Source organism: Oncorhynchus kisutch, linkage group LG14, assembly GCF_002021735.2.
Source record: "Oncorhynchus kisutch isolate 150728-3 linkage group LG14, Okis_V2, whole genome shotgun sequence".
In the NCBI taxonomy this organism is placed as follows: domain Eukaryota; kingdom Metazoa; phylum Chordata; class Actinopteri; order Salmoniformes; family Salmonidae; genus Oncorhynchus; species Oncorhynchus kisutch.
In genome coordinates this window covers 87,167,499-87,176,633 of record NC_034187.2, presented here as the reverse complement: position 1 = coordinate 87,176,633, position 9,135 = coordinate 87,167,499, and positions in this window count along the sequence as shown.

Here is a 9,135-nt window from a genome sequence, read left to right as displayed (position 1 = left end):
GTTAAGAACAAATTCTTATTTTCAATAACGGCCTCGGAACAGTGGGTTAACTGCCTGTTCAGGGGCAGAATGACAGATTTGTACCTTGTCTGCTCGGGGGTTTGAACTTGCAACCTTTCGGTTACTAGTCCAACGCTCTAACCACTATGCTACCCTGCCGCCCCTGCCTCCTGACTGGCTGGCTGGCTGACTTACTGTCTGGCTGACTTACTGTCTGACTGGTTGTCTGACTGGCTGTCTGGCTGACTTACTGTCTGACTGGCTGGCTGCACTGGCTGGCTGGCTGACTGGCTGGCTGCACTGGCTGACTGACTGGCTAACTGACTGTCTGACTGGCTGACTGGCTGGCTGTCTGACTGGCTGGCTGCACTGGCTGGCTGGCTGGCTGGCTGACTGACTGGCTGACTGGCTGGCTGGCGGCTATCTCTCCACACAGTGTGTGTTTTAAGTGGGTCCTTATCTCTTTATGAAACATGAGGCAGGGAAGCTGCCCAGGCTGAAATTATGCTCCTCCATTTTTTTGGCTAATGCTGGATTGTGCACGAACCAGGAGAAGGGATGGGGAGAGAGAAAAATAATTATTGACTCTCTCTCTCTCTCTCTCTCTCTCTCTCTCTCTCTCTCTCTCTCTCTCTCTCTCTCTCTCTCTCTCTCTCTCTCTCTCTCTCTCTCTCTCTCTCTCTCTCTCTCTCTCTCTCTCTCTCTCTCTCTCTCTCTCTCTCTCTCTCTCTCTCTCTCTCTCTCTCTCTCTCTCTCTCTCTCTCTCTCTCCCTCTCTCCCTCTCTCCCTCTCTCTCTATGGCTTTTGGCTGAGCTTATCCAGTAAGCAGCTTCCAGAGGCTGTTAATAAAATGGCTGAAGGTGAAGGAGAGATGGAGTGAGGGATGGACTGAGGGAGGGAGAGATGAGGGCAGCCAGAAGGTAGGGAGAAAGGGATAGACTACTAGAGCACGCTGTGCTCTGCCAAGTCAGAACCACATAGTCACTGCGCATTCATTGCTGCTTTAAGCTTTAATGGAAACCTAACCTTATGTAAATTCACAGGGAACACCGTTTCCATGGGTGCATCAGCTCTATGTAAAAAAAATAACAACAACAGGAAGAATGAAAAATAAAATGTATATATCTAAGCACAGCATGTATTTAACTCAAAAGATGATAGAACATCTGACTGCAAATGGTCTTTTTCATGTGCAGCGTGTGTATGGTGTTTTGATATACCAGAAGGGGAAGGAAAATGGCTAACTGTTGCTTCCTATATTGAGGTAAGGGAGACTAGGGTCAGTTGAGCAAAAGTAGTGAGTCACTCTTTGTTTCTGGAGAAAACTATACACAAAATATATAATTTGGGCATATATTTAGGAAGAGGTCGTCATTTCATAGAGTACTTAACGCGAAGGAAGAAACCACATTGGAAAAGTGCATCCCCAAAGTCAAATGAATTGATTGTTTTAGAGGTTTTATGATGCTTGTATTTAAACCAAAGGCAAATGTTGTTTAAGATGGTTCTATACATGTGTGGCCTAATACAGTCAGGGTTTGAGCTGGAGTAAGTTGAGCCAATGACCATGGGGTAAGTTGAGCCCTGGGCATGGGGTAAGTTGGGCCAATGACCATGGGGTAAGTTGGGCCAATGACCATGGGGTAAGTTGAGCCAATGACCATGGGGTAAGTTGAGCCACTGACCATGGGGTAAGTTGAGCCAATGACCATGGGGTAAGTTGAGCCCTGTGCATGGGGTAAGTTGAGCCCCTGGGAATGGGGTAAGTTGGGCCAATGACCATGGGGTAAGTTGAGCCAATGACCATGGGGTAAGTTGAGCCCTGGGCATGGGGTAAGTTGAGCCCCTGGGCATGGGGTAAGTTGAGCCCCTGGGCATGGGGTAAGTTGAGCCCCTGGGCATGGGGTAAGTTGAGCCCCTGGGCATGGGGTAAGTTGAGCCTCTGGGCATGGGGTAAGTTGAGCCCCTGGGCATGGGGTAAGTTGAGCCCCTGGGCATGGGGTAAGTTGAGCCTCTGGGCATGGGGTAAGTTGAGCCTCTGGGCATGGGGTAAGTTGAGCCACTGGGCATGGGGTAAGTTGAGCCCCTGGGCATGAGGTAAGTTGAGCCAATGACCATGGGGTAAATTGAGCCAATGGCCATGGGGTAAGTTGAGCCCCTGGGCATGGGGTAAGTTGAGCCAATGACCATGGGGTAAGTTGAGCCCCTGGGCATGGGGTAAGTTGAGCCCCTGGGCATGGGGTAAGTTGAGCCAATGACCATGGGGTAAGTTCAGCCACTGACCATGGGGTAAGTTCAGCCACTGACCATGGGGTAAGTTGAGCCAATGACCATGGGGTAAGTTGAGCCTCTGGGCATGGGGTAAGTTGAGCCAATGACCATGGGGTAAGTTGAGCCAATGACCATGGGGTAAGTTGAGCCAATGACCGTGGGGTAAGTTGAGCCAATGACCATGGGGTAAGTTCAGCCACTGACCATGGGGTAAGTTGAGCCTCTGGGCATGGGGTAAGTTGAGCCAATGACCATGGGGTAAGTTGAGCAAATGACCATGGGGTAAGTTCAGCCACTGACCATGGGGTAAGTTGAGCCAATGACCATGGGGTAAGTTGAGCTTCTGGGCATGGGGTAAGTTGAGCCAATGACCATGGGGTAAGTTGAGCCAATGACCATGGGGTAAGTTGAGCTCCTGGCCATGGGGTAAGTTGAGCCAATGACCATGGGGTAAGTTGAGCCCCTGGGCATGGGGTAAGGAGAGCCCCTGGGCATGGGGTAAGTTGAGCCAATGACCATGGGGTAAGTTGAGCCTCTGGGCATGGGGTAAGTTCAGCCCCTGGGCATGGGGTAAGTTGAGCGAATGTCCATGGGGTAAGTTGAACCCCTGGGCATGGGGTAAGTTGAGCCAATGACCATGGGGTAAGTTGAGCCAATGACCATGGGGTAAGTTGAGCTTCTGGGCATGGGGTAAGTTGAGCCCCTGGGCATGGGGTAAGTTGAGCCAATGACCATGGGGTAAGGAGAGCCCCTGGCCATGGGTAAGTTGAGCCAATGACCATGGGGTAAGTTGAGCTCCTGGCCATGGGGTAAGTTGAGCCTCTGGGCATGGGGTAAGTTGAGCATCTGGGCATGGGGGTAAGTTGAGCATCTGGGCATGGGGTAAGTTGAGCCTCTGGGCATGGGGTAAGTTGAGCCAATGACCATGGGGTAAGTTCAGCCACTGGGCATGGGGTAAGTTGAGCCAATGACCATGGGGTAAGTTGAGCACCCGGGCATGGGGTAAGTTGAGCCTCTGACCATGGGGTAAGTTGAGCCCCTGGGCATGGGGTAAGTTGAGCCAATGACCATGGGGTAAGTTGAGCCTCTGGGCATGGGGTAAGTTGAGCCTCTGGGCATGGGGTAAGTTGAGCCTCTGGGCATGGGGTAAGTTGAGCCTCTGACCATGGGGTAAGTTGAGCCCCTGGGCATGGGGTAAGTTGAACCAATGACCATGGGGTAAGTTGAGCCTCTGGGCATGGGGTAAGTTGAGCCTCTGGTATGGGGACACGCACAGGAAGCCTGGTGCGTGGAGGTGGTACTGGATAGACCGGACCGTGCAGGCACACTGGAGGTCTTGAGCACCGAGCCTTCCCAACCTTACCTGGTTGAATGCTCCCGGTCGCCCTGTCAGTGCGGCGAGGTGGAATAGCCCGCACTGGGCTATGCAGGCGAACCGGGGACACCGTGCGCAAGGCTGGTGCCATGTAAGCCGGCCCAAGGAGACGTACTGGAGACCAGATGCGTAGAGCCGGCTTCATGACACTTGGCTCGATGCCCACTCTAGCCCAGGCCGATACGCAGGTATGTACCGCACCGGGCTATGCACCCGCACTGGGGACACCGTGCGCTCCACAGCATAACACGGTGCCTGCCCGGTCTCTGTAGCCCCCCGGTAAGCACAGGAAGTTGGCGCAGGTCTCCTACCTGGCGTCGCCATACTCCCTGTGTACATCCCCCCCAATACATTTTTGGGGCTGACTCTCAGGCTTCCATCCACGCCGCCGTGTTCGTCTCTCCAACTCCATTCTCCTATAACCCTCCTAGCACTGCTCCAGCCAATCCCAAACGGGCGTCGGCACTCAGCCCACGGTGTTTCTCAGTGGGTAGGAAATCTTTTTGACAGTGTTCCCACAGGTTGTGCTAAGACTTGCCTTTCTTTCTCTCACACACACCTACACCTACACACACACACACACACACACACACACACACACACAAAAAAACGTTCCTTATTAAGGGGGTATTCCCGACGTTCCCCAATAGTTGTGTACACAGAGTATATAAAACATTAAGAACACCTGCTGTTTCCATGACAGACCGACCAGGTGAATCCAGGTGAAAGCTATGATCCCTTATTGATGTCACTTGTTAAATCCACTTCAATCAGTGTAGATGAAGAGGAGGCGACGGGTTAAAGAAGGATGTTCAAGACACTTGAGACATGGATTGTGTCTGTGTGCCAGTCCGAGGATGAATGGACAACAGATTAAAGTGCCTTTCTCTTTTCTTCCACCAGATCGACTGTGTTATATTCTCCTACACATCAATTAACATTTCCACAAATGGTAGTAGGTGCCAGGTGATGGTGCCAGGTGATAGGTGCCAGGTGATGGTAGTAGGTGCCAGGTGATAGGTGCCAGGTGATGGTAGTAGGTGCCAGGTGAGAGGTGCCAGGTGATGCTAGTAGGTGCCAGGTGATAGGTGCCAGGTGATGGTAGTAGGTGCCAGGTGATGGTAGTAGGTGCCAAGTGATGGTAAAATGTTAATCACCTTTTAAACACACGGTTAGAATGTTACAGATTGTGGGGTCAGCCACCTTTTAACCTTAAACACACGGTAGAATGTTACAGATCGTGGGGTCAGCCACCTTTTAAACACACAGTAGAATGTTACAGATCGTGGGGTCAGCCACCTTTTAACCTTAAACACACGGTAGAATGTTACAGATCGTGGGGTCAGCCACCTTTTAACCTTAAACACACGGTAGAATGTTACAGATCGTGGGGTCAGCAACCTTTTAACCTTAAACACACGGTAGAATGTTACAGATCGTGGGGTCAGCCACCTTTTAAACACACAGTAGAATGTTACAGATCGTGGGGTCAGCCACCCTTTAAACACACTGTAGAATGTTACAGATCGTGGGGTCAGCCACCTTTTAACCTTAAACACACGGTAGAATGTTACAGATCGTGGGGTCAGCCACCTTTTAAACACACAGTAGAATGTTACAGATTGTGGGGTCAGCCACCTTTTAACCTTAAACACACGGTAGAATGTTACAGATCGTGGGGTCAGCCACCTTTTAACCTTAAACACACAGTAGAATGTTACAGATCGTGGGGTCAGCCTCCCTTTAAACACACTGTAGAATATTACAGATCGTGGGGTCATCCACCTTTTAAACACACATTAGAATGTTACAGATCGTGGGGTCAGCCACCTCTTAAACACACGGTTAGAATGTTACAGATCGTGGGGTCAGCATCCTTTTAACCTTAAACACACGGTAGAATGTTACAGATCATGGGGTCAGCCACCTTTTAAACACACAGTAGAATGTTACAGATCGTGGGGTCAGCCACCCTTTAAACACACTGTAGAATGTTACAGATCGTGGGGTCAGCCACCTTTTAACCTTAAACACACGGTAGAATGTTACAGATCGTGGGGTCAGCCACCTTTTAAACACACAGTAGAATGTTACAGATCGTGGGGTCAGCCACCTTTTAACCTTAAACACACGGTAGAATGTTACAGATCGTGGGGTCAGCAACCTTTTAACCTTAAACACACGGTAGAATGTTACAGATCGTGGGGTCAGCCACCTTTTAAACACACAGTAGAATGTTACAGATCGTGGGGTCAGCCACCCTTTAAACACACTGTAGAATGTTACAGATCGTGGGGTCAGCCACCTTTTAACCTTAAACACACGGTAGAATGTTACAGATCGTGGGGTCAGCCACCTTTTAACCTTAAACACACAGTAGAATGTTACAGATCGTGTGGTCAGCCACCTTTTAAACACACAGTAGAATGTTACAGATTGTGGGGTCAGCCACCTTTTAACCTTAAAACACACGGTAGAATGTTACAGATCGTGGGGTCAGCCACCTTTTAACCTTAAACACACAGTAGAATGTTACAAATCGTGGGGTCAGCCACCCTTTAAACACACGGTAGAATGTTACAGATCGTGGGGTCATCCACCTTTTAAACACACATTAGAATGTTACAGATCATGGGGTCATCCACCTTTTAAACACACTGTAGAATGTTACAGATCGTGGGGTCAGCAACCTTTTAACCCTTAAACACACGGTAGAATGTTACAGATCGTGGGGTCAGCCACCTTTTAAACACACAGTAGAATGTTACAGATCGTGGGGTCAGCCACCCTTTAAACACACTGTAGAATGTTACAGATCGTGGGGTCAGCCACCTTTTAACCTTAAACACACGGTAGATAATGTTACAGATCGTGGGGTCAGCCACCTTTTAAACACACAGTAGAATGTTACAGATCGTGGGGTCAGCCACCTTTTAACCTTAAACACACGGTAGAATGTTACAGATCGTGGGGTCAGCCACCTTTAACCTTAAACACACGGTAGAATGTTACAGATCGTGGGGTCATCCACCTTTTAAACACACATTAGAATGTTACAGATCGTGGGGTCAGCCACCTCTTAAACACATGGTAGAATGTTACAGATCGTGGGGTCAGCCACCTTTTAAACCTTAAACACACGGTAGAATGTTACAGATCGTGGGGTCAGCCACCTTTTAAACACACAGTAGAATGTTACAGATCGTGGGGTCAGCCACCTTTTAACCTTAAACACACGGTAGAATGTTACAGATCGTGGGGTCAGCCACCCTTTAAACACACAGTAGAATGTTACAGATCGTGGGGTCAGCCACCTTTAAACACACAGTAGAATGTTACAGATCGTGGGGTCAGCCACCCTTTAAACACACAGTAGAATGTTACAGATCGTGGGGTCAGCCACCTTTTAAACACACAGTAGAATGTTACAGATCGTGGGGTCAGCCACCTTTTAAACACACAGTAGAATGTTACAGATCGTGGGGTCAGCCTGTGCGTCATTTGGCTATGAAGAAGAACTGATTGTCAGGCTGGTATGAAGTTGGTAGAATGTGAGTGGTAAAAATGAGGGAAATTCTGACCAGTGGGGAAGAGGAAGTGTAACACACACACACACACACACACACACACACTGCCAATGGGGGTAACAATGGGGGAGATTCTGGGCAGGATGGAGCGGTCCTTAGCCTGTATGTCTGAACCACAGCCAGTCCTAACCCTCTCTGCCATGCTGAGAATAGGGAGAAGAGGAGCCGTTTATACTTCAGACTATCCTCTTGGAGAGGCTAGAGAGATGATGGTGGTAACGGAGAGGGAGGTGACAGAGAGGGAACAGGGAGGTAACAGAGAGGGAGGTAACAGAGAGGGAGGTAACAGAGAGGGAGGAAACAGAGGGAGGTAACAGAGGGAGGTTAACAGACTGCCTTGCCTGGTTCACCAATTACTTTGCAGACAGAGTTCAGTGTGTCAAATCGCAGGGCATGCTGTCCGGTCCTCTGGCAGTCTCTATGGGGGTGCCACAGGGTTCAATTTCTCGGGCCGACTCTTTTCTCTGTGTATATCAATGATGTTGCTCTTGCTGCGGGCGACTCCCTGATCCACCTCTACGCAGACGACACCATTCTATATTACTTTCGGCCCGTCTTTGGACACTGTGCTATCTAACCTCCAAACAATGGCTTCAATGCCATACAACACTCCTTCCGTGGCCTCCAACTGCTCTTAAACGCTAGTAAAACCAAATGCATGCTGTTCAACCGGTCGCTGCCTGCACCCGCATGCCTGACTAGCATCACCACCCTGGATGGTTCCGACCTAGAATATGTGGACGTCTATAAGTACCTAGGTGTCTGGCTAGACTGCAAACTCTCCTTCCAGATATCAAACATCTCCAATCGAAAATCAAATCAAGAGTCGGCTTTCTATTCCGCAACAAAGCCTCCTTCACTCACGCCGCCAAGCTTACCCTAGTAAAACTGACTATCCTACCGATCCTCGACTTCGGCGATGTCATCTACAAAATGGCTTCCAACACTCTACTCAGCAAACTGGATGCAGTCTATCACAGTGCCATCCGTTTTGTCACTAAAGCACCTTATACCACCCACCACTGCGACTTGTATGCTCTAGTCGGCTGGCCCTCGCTACATATTCATCGCCAGACCCACTGGCTCCAGGTCATCTACAAGTCCATGCTAGGTAAAGCTCCGCCTTATCTCAGCTCACTGGTCATGATGGCAACACCCATCCGTAGCACGCGCTCCAGCAGGTGTATCTCACTTATCATCCCTAAAGCCAACACCTCATTTGGCCGCCTTTCGTTCCAGTACTCTGCTGCCTGTGACTGGAACAGGTGGGGTCACCTGCGCTAGTAAAACCTAGTTTTACTAGCGCAAAAATCGCTGAAGTTGGAGACTTTTATCTCCCTCACCAACTTCAAACATCAGCTATCTGAGCAGCTAACCGATCGCTGCAGCTGTACATAGTCTATTGGTAAATAGCCCACCCTTTTTCACCTACCTCATCCCCATACTGTTTTTATTTATTTACTTTTCTGCTCTTTTGCACACCAATATCTCTACCTGTACATGACCATCTGATCATTCATCACTCCAGTGTTAATCTGCAAAATTGTAATTATTTGCCTACCTCATGCCTTTTGCACACATTGTATATAGACTCCCCCTTTGTTTTCTACTGTGTTATTGACTTGTTAATTGTTTACTCCATGTGTAACTCTTTGTTGTCTGCTCACACTGCTATGCTTTATCTTGGCCAGGTCGCAGTTGCAAATGAGAACTTGTTCTCAACTAGCCTACCTGGTTAAATAAAGGTGTTCTCAACTAGCCTACCTGGTTAAATAAAGGTGTTCTCAACTAGCCTACCTGGTTAAATAAAGGTGAAATAAATAAAAAAAGGGAGGAAACAGAGGGAGGTAAACAGAGAGGGAGGCAAACAGAGGAAGGTAACAGAGAGGGAGGTAACAGAGA